The sequence below is a fragment of the Poecilia formosa genome, unplaced genomic scaffold (assembly GCF_000485575.1).
Source record: "Poecilia formosa unplaced genomic scaffold, Poecilia_formosa-5.1.2 Scaffold45, whole genome shotgun sequence".
In the NCBI taxonomy this organism is placed as follows: Eukaryota; Metazoa; Chordata; class Actinopteri; order Cyprinodontiformes; family Poeciliidae; genus Poecilia; species Poecilia formosa.
This window is the reverse complement of record NW_006799984.1, coordinates 957104-975320: the sequence shown is the minus strand read 5'-3', so window position 1 is coordinate 975320 and position 18217 is coordinate 957104. Positions and strand designations below refer to the sequence as shown.

The 18217-nt window shown below is 37.5% G+C and overlaps 1 long non-coding RNA gene across 1 annotated transcript; it reads left to right on the top strand.

Annotated features, from left to right (window-relative positions):
• The first annotated feature begins 3461 nt into the window (after nucleotides 1–3461).
• On the top strand, nucleotides 3462–12107 carry LOC107836220 (uncharacterized). The gene is made up of 3 exons (XR_001662082.1): nucleotides 3462–4702; nucleotides 8198–8334; nucleotides 10382–12107. It is a non-coding gene; the product is annotated as an uncharacterized LOC107836220 (long non-coding RNA).
• Nucleotides 12108–18217: the final 6110 nt, after the last annotated feature.

Below are 18217 nucleotides of genomic sequence, written 5' to 3'. Positions count from 1 at the left end.
ATATTACTTTTTAAAGGCAGCGCTCATCACAAGACAAAATCAATAAATAAAAGTATTAGTTTTGCTCTAACAGAAGCCTATGCTGCTTCATGGCTGTAAGCTGTTGTCTTTATTGAAATGACTCCCTTGTGCTTCGAATGAGATTAGGTTATTTATGGTTATTTAGCATGCACAGACAAGAGCCACAATCTTAATCCTCTATGTAAGATGAAAATCTGTCTGAGGGGGTGAGAATCTGGTGGGAATCTGCCCCTCCATGGCTGTGAATGTGGAATGAAGATCACATTCTGCATGTAAATTCACTGTTGAGGGGTTTAGATTTCTATTTATCCGTATTTGTTTCCTTTTCAGCAGAAAGGCTTAGTGTTTGCTTAACCCTTTGAAGGGTGATTAAGCTTATTAAATATTAGAAACCCTTTTACATAACTCTTCAGTAACATTATATAAAGTACATCATTTAAGATAAATTCTTTATTCATTTTAGGACATCGAGAGTAAAAAATTGGAAAATAAAAATCTTAATGCTGGTTGTTTGGATCACTATTTATGTCGAGATATACATGCAAATGGGCATCATTGTCATAATTTGGGCCTTTATAGTGAATATAGTGAATACATCCTGAATTCAATGTGGATTTTCTTTAATCCACACTGGATCAAAATTACACATACAGGCTTAAATGTCTTTATATGCATATAGAATTATTGTTTTTGCCCCAGATTTTATGAAAAGATTATGAATTTCCAACATTCTTGAGGTCAATGCCTTTGGAAATGACTTCCTATAACCTTTGTGCGTCCAGATTTCAACCACCTGATCTAAACTGTCAGATCAGTTTAAACCACCTCATTTCTCAGGGCAGTTTATTAGGATTTGTGGGAACAGCAGCTTCACCGTTAAGAAAGTTTGATTTAATAATGGACTGAGCAGACGCTGGTGCACAAATAATCTTCTGCTCTGAAATTGACACAGTCAGGCTTGACTGAGGTTTGCAGCTGCCCAGCTGGAAAAGCTGCCTGGTCTGTTGAGGTGAAGGTCAGACCAGAAGAAGACGGAGTTATTTGGCCTCAGTGACCAGAAGGATGTTTTGAAGGCGTCAAAGAGAGGTTTTCAAATCATATAAGACTAAACTAACCAGTAGCGCCTGCAGCTGTACAGCTGTCCGCATGATGTGTAGCTTGAGATTTTCTTTTGAGTATAAATTTTTTATTATTATTTTCTCCCTCTACTATTAATAAAATTGTGGAGAAATATAAAAATGATCTGTTGTGTCAAAACTTCCTGTAAGTAGCTCACATCTGTGTAGGTCTGTGGGGGATGGGCACATCCTCAACCTAAATGTTATTGGTCGGTTTACTTTTGTTTACTTGGCGGCTTGGCGCTCTTTCTGTAAGCTAAATGTGACTATGCAATGAAGCTAGCTAAAAATGAATTGACATACTTTTAACCCTCTCTCAGTCCTAAGATGGGTCACGTTGCACGGTCCCCAGCGTTCACACTGACCCTGTGTGCGCTTTAACAAGTGTTACTTTTGTTGTGGTTTTGGGAACTGAACTGACTAGACATTCCCATTGCTCCTCCGTTAACATACGATAAAATCTGCCACACTCTTCTTGAGCATTGCGCTAAGACTTCGGGAAAGTTAAAGAGTTAAATGTAGTCTGAGTGTTTTCCAAAAACAGGATAAATTAAGCAAAAGTTGCTTCACCTCCTCATCCTCTGGATGTCTCAGTCACTCCACCTGAACCTGGGAATCTCCGTCCTCCGGTTTGCTTTCCTGTTTTTATAATTTAGTGTAATTTGTAACAAAGTACGCTATGCAGGCATATAAGCATGTGAGTGTTTAGCATTGAGCACCTTGAGCCATGCGTGGATCAGATGCGCTGTTTCTGTGGGTCATGCACAGTTAGTTAGGTTTGTGCGCCGTGCTGGGGATGTGGTTTTGCTCGTGGGTTTAGGTGAAGTGATAGTTTTTGTGCATACCATCTGATAATATCCTGCAGGAACCAATGATACTAACTGGTGGCATCCTGCTGTGAGGGTATGATGCTGCTAGTTGTACTGATGCACAAAGTGGATAAAATAACAAGTGGATAGAATAACAAAGAATAGGGAAACCTTCAAGTTCTCCAAATTTGCCTGAGCTCAAGTCAGACAGTTAAAATCTGGATGCTCTCACATTGAAAGTCTGTACTAATTTTCTTTGAGTGAATCCGAAAATATCTTCAGACTTTTACAAGTTTCGTTTCCCTCTAGCAGTAGTCATTTATTAGAAAACAGCTGTATTACCTAGAGATGAATTTATAAAAAAAGAGAACAGACAAGCTTGGTATTGTAGTCTCCAGAGCAATGGGGTTCAAAGGCACTGATGAATGTTTTGAACATCCCAGGCTTCTAAATATAGTTTCAGATCAATGCAGTGGGGAACGATCTCCATTATAACAAGCGGGACAGCCACTGAAGACGGATATCTGAGGATGTCAAGTATTCCTGTTGCGCAGTCAGGTAAATATAGTCTGTAACAGGAACTAATCCGTATCTGGGGACGTGCAGACAGGCAGCTTGCCACAAATTCTTGTACAGTATCCCTCATGCCAATGAAAGCTGTTAAAGTGGCTAAAAGAGAGAAGTAGGGGAAAATTGATAGAAAATAAAAAAGACAAGTTGAAAAGATCTGAGTTGTAGTCAAGAAGCTGTGACAGTCCCTAAAGATACTTACACCGAGTGGAGCAAAGATCAAGAAAAACTGGAGCGGAATGAAAGCAAATGGATCCCAGTGGTAACAAAAACATTTAGTGCCATAATCCCCAAACTGCAGAGGAGTCCCAAACAGATTGTAAGCTTCTTTGTCCAAAAATATTTCTTCTACAAATGTTCCCCTTAAATATAGAGACATACCAATCAAAGATTCAATCTCTTCCAGCTTTCAGTCACGTATTTTGTAAAGCCGTCAACAGTTTAACACATTTCAGATTCTTTTCAAGAGCCTTAAACAACAATTAAAGACCTATACGTTTTGAAAACAGAGCTTTCCCAACAATAAAGGATTCACAGTAGGAAAAAAAGCAATAGTATTATGACAAGCAACACAACTGTGTCTCTCTGGACATTTACAAGTACAGTAAAAGTCTTAAGATTTACAAGACAGACGTATCTGAATAAAGAAAAAAACAATCAAGGAAAAGAAATGAGCAAAAAGTATTACAGAATATATCCTCTCCTGCATTTAGGAGCTCTAGGAAAACTTTACATTTGAGGGTCTGCTCACTTATTCTGTGTTGTTTTCATGCGTCACATTAAATGTGGCAAAAGTTTAGAAATTTTTTTTCTTGGTCTAATTTGTTTAAATCTGGTATTTTATGAGCACTTTCTACATCCACTTCCTTAGAAAACAGTTTCCTGTATAGATTTTCTTGTCATTTTTAAAACACCTGACTTCTATAGAAATATATCTGAGTGTTCTTCCCTTATTAACAATTCCCACACCAAAAAGTGTCTGACTCATATAAAACAAGTCAGACTGTTAGTTTACTGTTTGCCTGATTGCTCTGTTTCATCACAGCTTTTCAGTGCAGATCAGATGAGCTTGTCCTGAACAAATCAGATGATTAAATCTCTCAGGTTAAAGCAGTGACACTCTCCGGATTATTGTTGTACAGAGCTGTCGGTTTGTGTCTGCTTCACCAGCTCAACAAAAGGAGAGGAGAAAAGTGAGGAAGAGGATGAGAGGGCAGTGGCATAATGAAAACATCATTGTATGGGAGGAGATGCTGATCTAATCAGTGAGGAAATGAGGCCTGAGAATGCCCAGTCATTTTGGACTCATTTCTACGTCTCCTTTTAAAGCCGCTCAGCCATCGATTAGCCCCAGAGGAGCTCCGGACAGGAAACAAGACATGATTAGATGGCTTCCCAATTTGAACACTTTCCTTCTGCTGCACGTTCAAAAACTCACAGGTAAGATTAGAGCAGCTTGTTTTATGGTGATTTAACTGCAGGAATAAAAACGTGTCACATAATTAAAGTGGCAAATTATTTATGCTTTATGTACTTTCTAAAATCTTCTACGTGTTTGCTCTGGTTACAAGCTACTAAATCTTTACACTGCAATTTATCAGAGAATGAGAGGCAGCATGTAGAGCAGCTTCTGCAAAGAGTTATGCACACGTGTGTACAAATGTCAGTGGATAAGAAAACCTGTTTCTTCTTTTCTCACTTTTCACTTAAGCTTCAAAAACAAAGTCCTCTGCTGAGTTGTGTCGGCACACCAGGCTCTGCATGCACCCAGTAGAAACATGCTCCTGCCATGAGCTGCCCGCTGGTCGGACAGAGATGTGGAGCTCGGACAGAAGCAGACCAGAGAAAAATCTGGGAGACGTTCTCTCTGACTGACAGTTCACGGGGAAGCACGGCTGAAATCAACCTTCATTCCTCTTGTTGAGAAAAAAACAACAAGCTAAGAATTTGTTGTTCAGCAAAATTCTATCCCTTGTTCTACAATTAGTGGCATCCCTGCTGTTGATACTTTCTATAACCTCCTTTTGCCAATTAAATAGCACCTAGTCTTTTCCAATAGCATTTACAAGGTGAAGTGTGCAGTGAGGGATCTTTGACTGCTCCTGGAGATATTGATGGCTGCTTTGCTACATCCCTTCTCCAACACACCTGGATCAAATTCAGTTTGAGTTCTGCAGAGAAAAGGTAACGAACCATTCAGGTGATTAAATTAAAGCTTGGATTTAAATTCAATCAATTGAATCCTTTTCTGCACATCTTCATGCACAGTGCAGATAATTATGGATGCACTAAATATATAACAGTAATTTCACTATAACTACTGTACACTTGAAATGAGACTAAACTAAGTAACTTTTCAGTCAAGTAGAGGAGCTTGTTTTAAGTAAGTAATTACTTACTATTAATGAAAAAGCAATTGTTCCATCAGTAGATTATTTCATTTATAACAACACATTTTTCCCGTGAATGAAATAATCTGTCAATGGAATAAATATTTTTTCATCAGTGTTGACGACTGTTAAGGAAAAGTTACTAATAAGTCAGTTTTCTTATTTTAACTGCACTAAGTTATTTCCACTAGAATCCAGACCAGAGTTACTTGGTAACATTTAGTGTTTAACATGTTAGCTGTTGGCTTTCTGAGTGTTTGGGAACGCCACATGTCCGCGGTATGAATGTAATTCCCTTAACAGATTTCCTTTTTGGGTAATCTGTTATGTTTTCACTTGTAACGAACCACACCTTTGCTCTTGTGAAAAGGAATCATACTTACAGTCTCAGAGGAACTTTAAGGGATTTTGAAGCAGGGAGTTGTTTTTACTGTAACGTATAGACAACAAAATGAGTTCCATATGGTTCGGGTTGAACTGGCCTCCAAACGGAGCCTGCACCACACCCCTGCTTATCACCCACTCTTAAATATGTGATCCCAACCAATTCTGTCAGGACCGAATCTTGCACGACACAGCAAGAATTATCTCTGAAACGAGTCTTGGCTCCCACATGTGAGACCTTTAAGATAGCTCTATCCTCTTATACTTATCCTTTACAAGCACACACACACACACACACGTACACGCACACACAGCCACTTTTCCACAACGTGAGCTCACAAGGAGGAGAATTCTGATTAGGCTGCATCCAAAGCTGCCACCCACGGGACCCGAGGGAGATATGAATTTGAAAAGACACTACATTGCCAATATGAAGCGCCTGCATCACCGGGCAACAGGGACTCGTGTTGAGACGTGCTTTCCAGAGACCTGACAGGGTAGACAGGCAGGAGGGGCCGGGGTGGAGGGGGGAGAGAGGGGCATCTTGGAGCTGAATGTGCAGCAAAAAGGGTCTCTCATTAAAGAGCTACGGCAGCGAGCACACATCCACACACACTCACACACCCCTGGCCAAGATGGTAATCATACAACCAGCAGAATATGCAGAATAAATGTGTTTCTTTATCTGCAACCAAGAGTACCACCAATTAGTTTAATCCCTAATTAATTAACTAATTACAGATGTTTGTTTTGCATGATCTTAATGACCAGAACTCTTGGTGTTAATGATAAGCACACTAAAACTGTAAGAGACTGTCAAGTCTAATTTTAAGTGTAAAGCTGCTCTTGTTTTATTAAAAGATCCCTTTACAAAAGAGTCATTCGGTTCTCAGAGGCTCGGCTAAATTAAAACAGGTTAAATGTTTTTAACAACCTGTCATATTTTTTTCTTACTCACTGCCTTTAATAAACTTTATAAAATACTAGCAGCTCATGGGATGATGTGGCACTTTTATTAGAGAAGTAACTCAGTTTAATAAAATATGCAGAATAAAGAGAACAGCTGATACCAGTGGCTTTAAAGCTCTCTATAGATTATATTGTATTGTTTCAGTTATGATCATATATGAAATCCAAGTGTTTTTGCTATTTCATCTTTAATAATAAAAAAGGGTAAAAAAAAAACAAAAACATTTCCATTTATCAATAACAATGTCTGAAAGTTAACAATACATTTTATTATTTCTTAATTACTCTGTAGATTCCTCATGTCAGCTTTGTGTAAATATGTCCCACTTTCAAAGATATTCTTAATATTTATTGAAGGAAAAGATGGTGAGAATCAGAGAAACATTTTCATGTTCACTGTCATGAATGACTGCGACTCCTATTTACCGACTGTACATCTCTGAAGTCCAGGAAACATCATATTAAAGATTTATTCTGTCATCAGTGGAAACGGATCTATGATTAAGACCAACATGGACTGACAGAATGATTCCTGTCAAAGAATCCTCTCGTCCAAAATTGACACTTTCAAGGTTGACTGTAATGTTCTGCTGCTTTGTATGGACAGGCCAAAAGACTTCAGGACAAAATGTTGGTATTCAGGAGAGACGGTCAAACTGTTTGGCCACAGCGACCAGAGGACTGTTGGAGGAGTCAAAGTCAGGGTGTCCAACTTTCTGAATGCAGCACTAAACTTGGTCCCAGTTGGGGGTTTTACTATGATCCCCAAAAATGTATAATGTATACAAAGACTACGCTGGAAAGCAGAAGTACTAATGAGACGTAGTCAGGCAGAATTACTGGGGTAAAATATTGATGGCTTTAAAGTGCATGTAATTTCACTGCAACTTGTAACAAAATTTATGTATTCATTTATTTTAGCTTCTATGTATTTTTTGACACTGTGGATTAGGAAAATTGACAATGAATTCAAACTTGTGCATCTTATTTTTGTTCTTGGCAGAACATTAATAAATCACTATAAGCATGAAATCTTTGACACTCATGTTAATTATGTATGTATGGAAATTTCAGTGCTAACTTAATGCTCCATTTGCAATAAATCATAAACAGGGTTCTGAAACCAGAGTAAGCCCCTAATAACTTAAAACATTTTCAAAATAACTTTATTGAAACAAAACAAACCAAAAATAACTTAAATGCCTGGTTCACAATAACAGCCTGACACGTTTCTTTTTTTAGTCGCACAGAGATGCCGATGTCTCTATCTCCACATAAACAGATGCGCTAATGTTTTCCACTGCAGTGACAGCTGTTATGGGTTGCTTAGATGCAGATGATTTTAGTTGACAAATATATAAATAAATAAGAATAGTCTTTTCACTCTGTGGTGTTTTGGAATACCCAGGAGAATGTAGATGTTGTTGAAAATACGAGCCTGAAGGATCAGATCTGCATGGATGACACCTTAAGCTTAGTGTGCAGTTCATCATTTTACCTCAGTGTCAATAAGGAAGGATACTAACACAAAGTAAAGCTGATTTTCATTATATCTATATTTGAATTTTTTTCAAAGTAATTCAACATAATTCAGGAAAATTGTGACATTCATCAGCTGTAATTAAATAATTCTCTAAAACTCAATTTTAAGACTCACTTCTCAGTGATTTTGAAAGACGAATTATTTATTTGAATCCAATTTTTGCTCACTGGAGGGCTTCATCTCTCTGCCTTTCTTTATTACCTGCACTTACTGTATTACAGGAATGATAATAAATGGAGCAATCATGCATGAAATGATGCTCATAACAAAACCGAAATCACACAGACAAACAGAAACAAACAAAAAAAGCAGTCCTAGGGCATGAAAACAGAAAATATTTCAGAGCCACTCCCAGAGATGATTGGCTTCATATGTTATCCTGTCATTCCACAGGCTGCTATACCAGGATGGAGTTGGTGAAGAATGGGAGCAAGAAGATCAGGAGAGGAGGAGAGAGCGAGGAAATTTAAGGGAAGGTTTGAAGAGAAATGGCAGGATGCGATCGCGCTAAAACGAGAGTGGAGGGAGAGGTGATTAAAAGAGAAGAAGGGGTGGAGAAGGAAACGAGTAAAAAGGAGGAAAACAGATGAGGTGAGAAGAAAATACAAACTAAGACATAAAGGGAAAAATGGGAGGGAAAGAAAGAGAAAGGGGATTTCTGATGAGGGAACAGATAAAAAAGAGTAAATCCAATCGTCTCTTATTGAGGAGACAGCCAGACTTGGAAAACAAAACCTATTTGACAAGAGAGAAGTAAAAGCCCAATGAATCCCAGCAGACTGGATTCTGGCTCTTTATTCCATCTGTTTCTGTTCTCTGCTGCTGGAAGGAAAGCTGCAGGCCCGGCCCACCACCATGACTGGGTCATACAAGACTTGGAAAGTGCATCTCCTTCAAGATTTACACCCACGCACACAATCCTGGGAGAGTAGGCCTGACGCCAGATCACAACATGAACCAGCTGTTCTCCTGCTCTCACACATTCGACCAACCAACAGCTCCAACCATGACTGACAGGCAGGGGGAAAAAATCTGGTGCTAACTGTAATTCTGATCTTGCATAACAGACTTGAGGCAAAAGATAAGTCCGGGGATTTCTTGCCTCCAGATGTCCTGAATTTGCCAGCACTTGACCCAGTGACCCGACTGTTAGTCACAAGACCTGCTATCCATGGATGTCAGACATTAGCTGAACTGCAGCAACTAAATCACCAAACAAAACTCCCGTGGTTTTAACATTAAATCTATACCTTCTGTTCCATTTGGAGGTAAATCTACTGTTTCCTCCACAGAACAAATAAAGAGGCCACTCATTCTCAAATGTCCACAGCTCCATAACTTCAGAAAAAGATAAGGCATATTTTGCTGTCATAAAATCCAGAAATAAAAGAGGCATTTGAGTTTAACGACCCTCATTTTTGCCCAGTACTCATTTTGACTGGTGATAATCAAAGCCTGCACATGTAGCATGCATGAACAACATATTGTTTTTAATGAATCTCCATTGGCACCATTATGGGCTCTCCTGCTGTGAAGAGCTTTTATGACCCCTCTTGCCAATAGGAAGGCACTTTGAGTGTAAAGAAAGGGGAATCTTTAACCATCCTCTGCACAGTCCTAAGTTCTCGTTTTCAGCAGACCGCAAAGATTTTCCGTTGGATTTCCAACTTCCTGTTGTCTATTTCTTCTTGGTTTGTGCCAGTGGTGACATTCGGTTGTTGATCATGTGACTCAAGTGATGCAACAAAAATGTTTCTATTGCAGTTTTGCAAAACACATTTATTTCTATACGGATGAATAACCACGTTACACATAGATCAACAAATCTTGAAATTTTAAAATTGTACATTATGACACTTTAAAATGTGTAACTAGTACACATTTAAAGATGATTTTATTTCAAGATTTTTAACACTCCCTCACCAAGCTTGTCAATAATTTTGTCACGAGTTGTATATTGATATTATTTTTCTGCTACAGCTCAAGCGTCGGGTAAAACAAGCAGAGAAGTTAAGTGAGACAAAGTTGTTCAATTTGATGTTAACTAAATTACATAAAGGAAAAAAAAAATGTGTTTACTTGCCATGGCTGCATTTTCTAAAAATAAACCCAGAAAAAGGATTTGCCTTCTTAGGATTAGATTCTGCTTCAGCCACTTTTCTTAACACCTTCCAGTGACAGAGGCACAAAACTGAGGAAAAACAAACACAATTTTTAAAATCTGGCAGCTACCTTGGACAAATTGCATGATTCTACACCAGTTACCAGGAGGAACAGTTGCTATGCATAACATGATCCAAGGAAGACAAATGTAACTGCAGCATTTCCAATTTAAATGTCTCTGCAATAATAAGAAAAAACCTAAATGTGAGTAACCACAAATAAAGTTTTTACACTAATTTTTCTGAAATTTTACATGATCAAGTTACTTCCATATTCTTTAAGTGAAAGTAATATAAAAGAGAAGAAAATTAATGCATTGCAGTGTCAAGAAAACAAAAGCAGTATAACACAAAAACCAAAGTCATTGAAGATGCTAACTCTGTTCTTACCAGACTGGTTTGTCCTTCTTTTAAGGATCACAGCTGTGCCGACAAGATTCAGAGCGAGGTTTTACCTGATGGGGGACAACGTCTCCCAACCAGCCGAACCAGCTGTCAGACGGGGGTCAGTGCTCACATCTGACACCTGCACAGTTTCCACTGCTGTTCCTGCAAACTTATAATGCATCTTTAAATGTCAGTCTGCCCATACAATAAACAAAACACCTGGCGTGCACCCAGAGTCGTGTTCAACAAAATGTTAGAGGGCAAACGTGGTCATTTTTATTTTTCTGAAGGGATTCACTTTGGTAGAAAATGAGAAAACGCTGCTGTTATTCTCCTTCTACAAAATAAGATGGAAAATTACTGAGAGTTTAATGGGAGGTCTTACCTCCATGAGATAAAGGACATTTTACCAGGAGTCCATTTCTTCTATAATCTCAAATTGGCTGATTCATTTTAATTACATAAAATCTTTTGAGTCTCTTGATCACTTTATTGGTGATTTGACAGATAAATTGTGTTGAATTTGTCTTTTGCTGTGGTATTGTTGTCCTGGTTTTAATTTTTTAACAATCCACCAACCAGTTATTCTGCACTGTTGTAATGAAACTCATCAAATATTAACATAGATTGTCTCTAAGTTTATACCTTCATCTGTCTTTTCCATATTTTAACATAAGAAAACACAGAAAAATAAAAAAGGTGAAGCTACATTGACCTTTAAAGAAGAATTGCATTGCAAACCCCTGATAAGTGAAGCTGACCTCAATCACAGGTTCAGATAGACAGTCAGTTTGAATTCATCTATTAGGATTTTCATGGTTTGAAATGTTTTCAACAAGTAATTTAATCTGATCTTGACAAGTTCTCCAGGAACTTACAATAAAAACAATGTGCTGAGATGGAGAGGCAAAATGCTGTTTTGTTCTGGAAGCATTGTGACATGCTCACACCTGAACACACAGGCACAAATCACAATGTGCTACACTTGTCAATTACCTCACATCCATGTAATTCTTTCTAAATGTGGTGCTGACAGCTGTTTTAACACACTGAAAACTGTAGAATTAGCCGCAGAAGCTCGGCTGCAGCTCAGGGTGTCTGTGAAAGACAGTTATTATGGAGCGGAAGCAGAGATACGGCTCTGGATGTACTGTCATCGATAATGCTGGGGGATCTCACCTCTTGCGGCGCCGTTGCTACATCGGGTTTGGAATTCACAGTGGAATGACAGACATGTCACAAAGATAAACTGCTGTCAGCCCGGCTTTGTGGGCTACTTGAGATGACTGCAACAATGGAGGGATTGAATCACCTTGTCATTCTCTGAGCATTTCCTCCTTTTTTCGTGCTTTCACTGACTTGGCTTTGCCTGTAGCGTTGTCAGGGTCGTCCAAAAGCCCACAGGCCAGTGGCAGCCTTTGCTTTTTGTGACCCTGACTGAAGATTGACCCGAAGCTGCCGGAGGCGGGGTCACTATAGACGGAAGAATGACCTTAAATGAAGACTAAATTTAGCCTTTCTATATTCCAAACTCCGTGTTTTAGATTACTCGGATGTTTATTGTCACGTTGTGGTATGAATTATCTACATTTTAGATCTTTTTTGTCAGTCAGAAAAGATTCAGTTTTAGGTTGAATATCACTGCAATAATTTTTCCATTTCTCATGTATATTATAGATAAAATTTGCAAGGTGAGATTAATGTTTTAAGAAAAAATGTAAACTGCATTAGAATAAATAAAGAAAATGACAGAGAGCAATGATGCACATTTGTTTAAATTTGACAAGTAATAAAATGTTATTGTTGTTGCTGTTTTTATTTATTCTCCTATATGGAAAACTGGTGGCTAATTGCATTTTTCTTTTTTGGAGGAGATTTAAAGCATGTTCTCTATTTTATATGGAGACAAAGATGTTTTATCTCAGTCATTAAAAGGAATCACACAGTCTAAAATGACCTCTTAGCTATATAGCTTTGATTGTAGTTTTAACAGCTCAGTGACATAAAGCTTTATTTGTCATAAAATGTTATTGATTTCCTCTATTTCTCAAATGCGATTGTTTCTAAACTGTGCTAAACCAACAAAAAACCCAAAACCAAACAACAAACCAACTTAGTTGCAGTGAATGAAAGTGATATTTATAGACCTGAAGTCAACATTTAATTATATAAAACCGTATTTCTAAGGTAACTAGAATTTATCAATCGCCAATTGAAATGTTCAAAAGGACATGAAAAAACAAGAGTTAATCAGATTAAGCTTATACAGCAAACACACACAGCAAACCTTAACAAAATCCCAAGATCTCAAAATAACTTTACAAAACTAAGAAAAAAAAAAAAAATCTCTCCTCTATAGTACCCTTCAACATCCAGGATGGAGGTTCTCCTAAAACAAACATTTACCTTTTGTACATGTTAAGCAATGCTCAATGCACCAATTAGAAAAATAAATGCTGTTTATCTTGTGCTTTTCACCAATGGATTGTTTCAGCATGTTTAAGTGAGAAAGAATCCTCAAATTCTAGGAATCAAACAAACTACCCACTTAGTAATTATATGCTGCACAACAGGATCCAAGAGGGGTGTGAAAAATATAGACAACCACTGCGCAGTGCCGGTGCTGACTCCAAACAGCTACTTCAAAGAGTCACTGATTGCTCATAGAGTAGGAACGCTGCCTGACTCACGCTGCTTACCTCAAAAAATGCATTAGAAAGACATCTTTGTTTTTGTGTGTTATTCCAGGAGATTTGCCTTTGCTGTTTTTTAATGAGCATATTAAGTAGCTAATTGGGAGATTAGACTCCTTGCTGCAGGCAGGAAACTGAGTCCCCTACTGTGCAGTTTACCATTCAAACACAAAGCTCCGACCGTCATGCCCCTCAGCTGAATTTCTAAAACTCATTCTTTCTCATATCAGTCTGCAGAAAAATGAATCCTCATCCAACGTAACAGAAATTAACTGGATAATCCATCGTTGTGCACAAACAGGCCGGCTTTGTCGGGAACATCTGAGGATGGAAAAGAAGAATTTAGTGTGGGTTCTGTGGTCAGCCATAGCTATCTCTGAGAGCCACTGCGTCACAGACGGTTTCAGCTTTCACAGTTAAAGTTGATTGATTTTGAAATATCAAGAGATAATGGATGATTGGATTTGTTTGAATGTGTACTGACACAAGCAAAGTTACATGAAAGTCATGAAACTTTGAGTTATAAACATATATACCAAACAAATTAACTCTATAGTTTCTGTTTATTTTCACTGACAAGTCCTGGAAAAAGTCCCGAGAGTTTCATGCAAAGGATAAGTTCAGTTTAAAAAATATATCTTTTAATGAGTAAATATGTGATAATAGCACTAAATGTAAAAAAAAAAATAAATTGAAGTGGTCGTATATATTTTTTATAATTGATGATAAATTTACTGCCAGGGTATGAAAGGTCAGCATTTAATACACTATCTACAAGGCCATGAGTGGTCAAATAATTATTTATTGAATAATTAAAAAAAATAAACACGGCTGACCTGACTTTGAAGCCAGTGCATGCATTCAGCATGCCGAAGTGAGGGAATAGTTGCAGAGAAGGTGTGTGCATAGCATAATGTGAGACTAAGCAATGGTATTGGTAATATGTACGTACAAATACACACATTTTGTAACAGTATTGCATATTGTGTCATCTACATCTTGTTTCATTAGCTGTAACATCCAAAACATCTGTGGCAGCCTGGCTTAGTTATGATACATATGACGCGTCAATTATGGCATGGAAATCGGATCATTATTCACAATCTTTGTATGCATCTGAAAGAAAAGGCAGGTATTAAACACCGGCATGTGAAGGATTAGAAATGGAGCTTTGTTCCAAATTAATGCACAAAACTATATTTTTGTACAATATCTGATATTTAAATGGAATATATTTCAATATATTTCAATAATAAAAATACCTGGATGTTATCGCTTCAGCTTTCGTCATCTTGTAGTGGTTTCCTCAACAAACAATTATATAGTTACCTAATGCTTTTTGTCCTTTCTGAGCTCTATTTTTTATTCAGAAATGGCAGGGAGGAAAAATTTAAATTTTTGTATTTCTGCTTTTTAATAGGACCTGCTATTACTTTCGCAGATAGTAATTTATGTCAACCATTTTCTTGAGAAAAAATAGGGAATATTACAGACACCTTGAATTTGCAGCCTAAATCCACAGAAACGTGAGTTCTTACCTAAAAATGCTCATAATAGCTTTTTAACGTCCATAACCTTTAGTGTCTCTGTTGTTGGGGGTCTAGTCAATAACCTGCAAGGAAAGTGCATGGCGCTCCTGAATTGGCTGTTGTGCAAACTCCAGGAAATAAGACATCTCTGAACGTTATAGCTCAGTATATCAGCTTCCAACGCTGCATTTTCTTTTGAGTGTTTTAGATTTGCTCTGCAAAAAAAAAAAAAATCTGAGAAAAGGCAAATTTTGGCAAATATGTTAGAGTTGTGTTTGACAAACATCCGCAAATAAGTGACTCTGAAAACACTGAACCGTGAACAGGTGGAGGTACACTGCACTGTTCCAAATGTTTTAAGTGTTTCTAAAGCTACGAAGAATTTCTCTCTTTAATTGATTAAAGATTTTAAAAATGAGATGCCAAAGTAACATAATTCTTGACTGAATCACTCGGTACAAACTGCCTGTAGGCTCAAAGCCAGACCTGCTCTCATGTGTCCAGAGCAGATAAAAAGGTGAAGCAGCCTTGAAAAAAACTGCATGAGATGAAGCGCATTGCATTGAGTTACCTCAGCAATGTAAAATTGGATACATTTTCATATTTCTGAGTTAAATCTCATTGCATGCAATTGCATCTGTCCACTGCTCCAAGCTTGTTCAAAACAAGACAATATAGTAATCTTCTCACGTCAGCACAGCCGGCCCTCGACTCCCTTCTTGCCGCTCTTGCCACATCTCCAATCAAAGCGTCCCGCTGTGCCGGCCCGACTTGAGACTGGTGGCTTATGTGATCTGTCTTTCATCACAGCTGGACTCTCCTCCTGAGCTCCACTTAACCTCTGTGGTCTGTGTGTCTGCCAGACTCATTGAGGGAACCCTGACGCTGACGCTGGGGAGACAGAGACAGAAGAGTGTGTTTGTGTGTGTCCACCTGTAAAAGATGGGCGCTGTGCGGCTTTCATCTATTTTTCAAGGATGTATAATGGAGTTCCAAGAGCCGTGCAAATCCATTTGGCATGTAAAATCAGTGTGGATTATACAAAAAACAACAACAAAAAAACCTTTCTTCACACGGCGACTCCATCCCTTTGTTTGCATCTTGTTCGCTCCATTGTGTTGTATGCAATTTGAAGATTTTTACAAATCTTATAAGCAATATTGTTGCAGTAGCACAATAAAAAATATATAGAGAATTAGACAAACATAAAATAGAGAAAAGCTTCATTTAAGGGAAAAGTAGCTTCTTTTCTAGTAACTTTGTCAGCTTCATTTGTCTAAACGGATGATTCAGACGGAGATGCATCTGTTTCAGAATGGAAGCACACCTGTTGATGTTTATCAACTCAAACACGTTTCTAATTGTTTCTAATCTTATGTTTGGTTTATTTCTTAGATTTGAGGTTGTTAAGTAGGCATGATTATATAATGATTATACAGATAACAGATTTACTCTATGATTGCATTATTAGCTCATATTAATGTGAATTCATATAATTAGTCAATCTTGCTTAATTCAATCTAAGTCCTCAAGTTAAAAAAAGCTTTAAAACTGACATTTTTTTGTGTTTTTGTACACACAAAGTTAATAAAATGAAAGCTTAAGTCTCATACTGTGTTTTATAGAAACCTTTAGTATTTTAAGCACTGAATTATTCAGTTGAGGTCTGACTACTCTAAGTAATATATGTCTATGTAGAACAACGATTAAATACAGTACAAGTTTACAAATGCAATAAAATTAGCAATAAAAACTGACAGCTAACTCTGTGTCCTTTCGTCTCTGTCCAACAGAATATTTATTTTCACTTAAATTTAGACAAACATGTCTTAAAAATAACTTTTCAGAAAGGCAAATCCGCTTGTTTAAAGTCAATATTGAATATAGAAAAAGTTCTAATTCCATTGGCAGATTTTTTTTTTTCACCTAAAACAGGAAAAATGTCTCTTTATAAGTTATAAAATCCACCAATGAAACTAACACGACTTTCATCTCTCTACAAGAATCATCTTAAAATGAGATTAGATATCTTGAACATTTATTTTTAAGTTAGTTTTGTCGTATTTTAACTCTACTAAGATATTTGCACTAAAAACTAAACAGACATACTTGGTAAGATTTTCTCTTTCACACACATGGAGTAACATCGCATTTGATCCTAATATGAACAATGTGCGATGCCCGTGCTGTCACTAATTTCCCTGATTCAACCAGAATTAGTATCAGCAGGTCAAAGCTTAAAGAAAAAAAAATAGAGTGGCCACTAAATTCTGATTGGTGCATAAAAGATGCAAAATTAAAAAGAGCTATGAAGAGGATTTGAATAGGCAGTTTCTTGATTTTCTTTTCTCCAAAGAAGATGCGGCTTCATTTGAAGAGAAATGCCAACACACCAGCTGACATTACAGGGTCTCATTTTTAAATAACTGCTGCTTCTTTCTCCCACAAAGGCTTAGAGAGCCTGGGAGTGCATTAAGGGCACAATGCCAGCTGATTGGTAGAAAGCACTGACACAGTGCTTCGGGTGGATTAAGGAGAGCGCATGAAAAGTGTCTCTGAAGTTAAAATGAAAATCAAACGCCCACTCTGCCAGCTGCACAAGTTGACAAAAACCCAATTCAAGATTAGATATTGTGGCTCTGACATTGACTGTCAAACCAGATGCCTGGAATTTGTCAACAAGAATGCACAAGCTTTAAAAAATGTCTGTTTCTCACAAAATATGATTTTTTTCCCCTAGTTATTGTTAATATATTGTTTGGGACTTATTGTTTTTTTTCTTTAGTTTTTTTTATTTTCTTCAGATTTATGTTTATATAAATTCTCACTGTGTAAATCCACCTATTAAAAGCACTGTTTATAATATTCAGACTCAATGTCTGAATGTATGCATGTATGCAACCCACATTATACTGTTGCCTCGCTATCTATATTCTTAATACTTTTCTGGTCACAAATGAGTGAAATTGCAAAATTTTCCCCAACACAGATGCTTCTCCCGGCTTTTAGCAACACATGGCTGAGAAGTTTGCCAAAGTTTTCTGTATCTGGCTCGAATACTTTATATTCCTTGCTCCATGTTTGTATGTGGGCGTGGAACAGCTGTGATGAGACAAGCCTGGGCCCCAAGTGACAGTCTGCAGAATGTGTGCACAGTTTTCACCCACACCCCCTCATGGCTTTTCATTTCCTGGAAAATACTGGGGGGGAAAATGTCCGAGCAAGTCTCTCAGCTTGCCAAACTGATTTCAAAACTTTTATTAAAAACATTCTCTTTACAAGGTTGCCACACAGAGATACAGTCTGCCAGAGTTTGGTAAAGATAAGCTGCAACTTTTTTTGTCTTGACTGCAAAGATGTTCAGATTGAACTCTGGCATCGAACGAAAGCAGGAGATCTTTGCTCACTGGAGCGAGAAAAAGCAAATCTAAATTATATAGAATACGAGACGGAAGTATGGATCCAAATCTTTACCTCTTTGCATTGATTTTTACCATCACCGTATGTCAATGATCAACCTCGTTTGTGTTAATTTCATCTGAATATGTTCTCAAAATTCAAAACCGATGCACTGCTGACATCATTTTTCATCTAAATAAATCATATTACTCTATTCATATTACTGACTTTAGGAGTTGTATT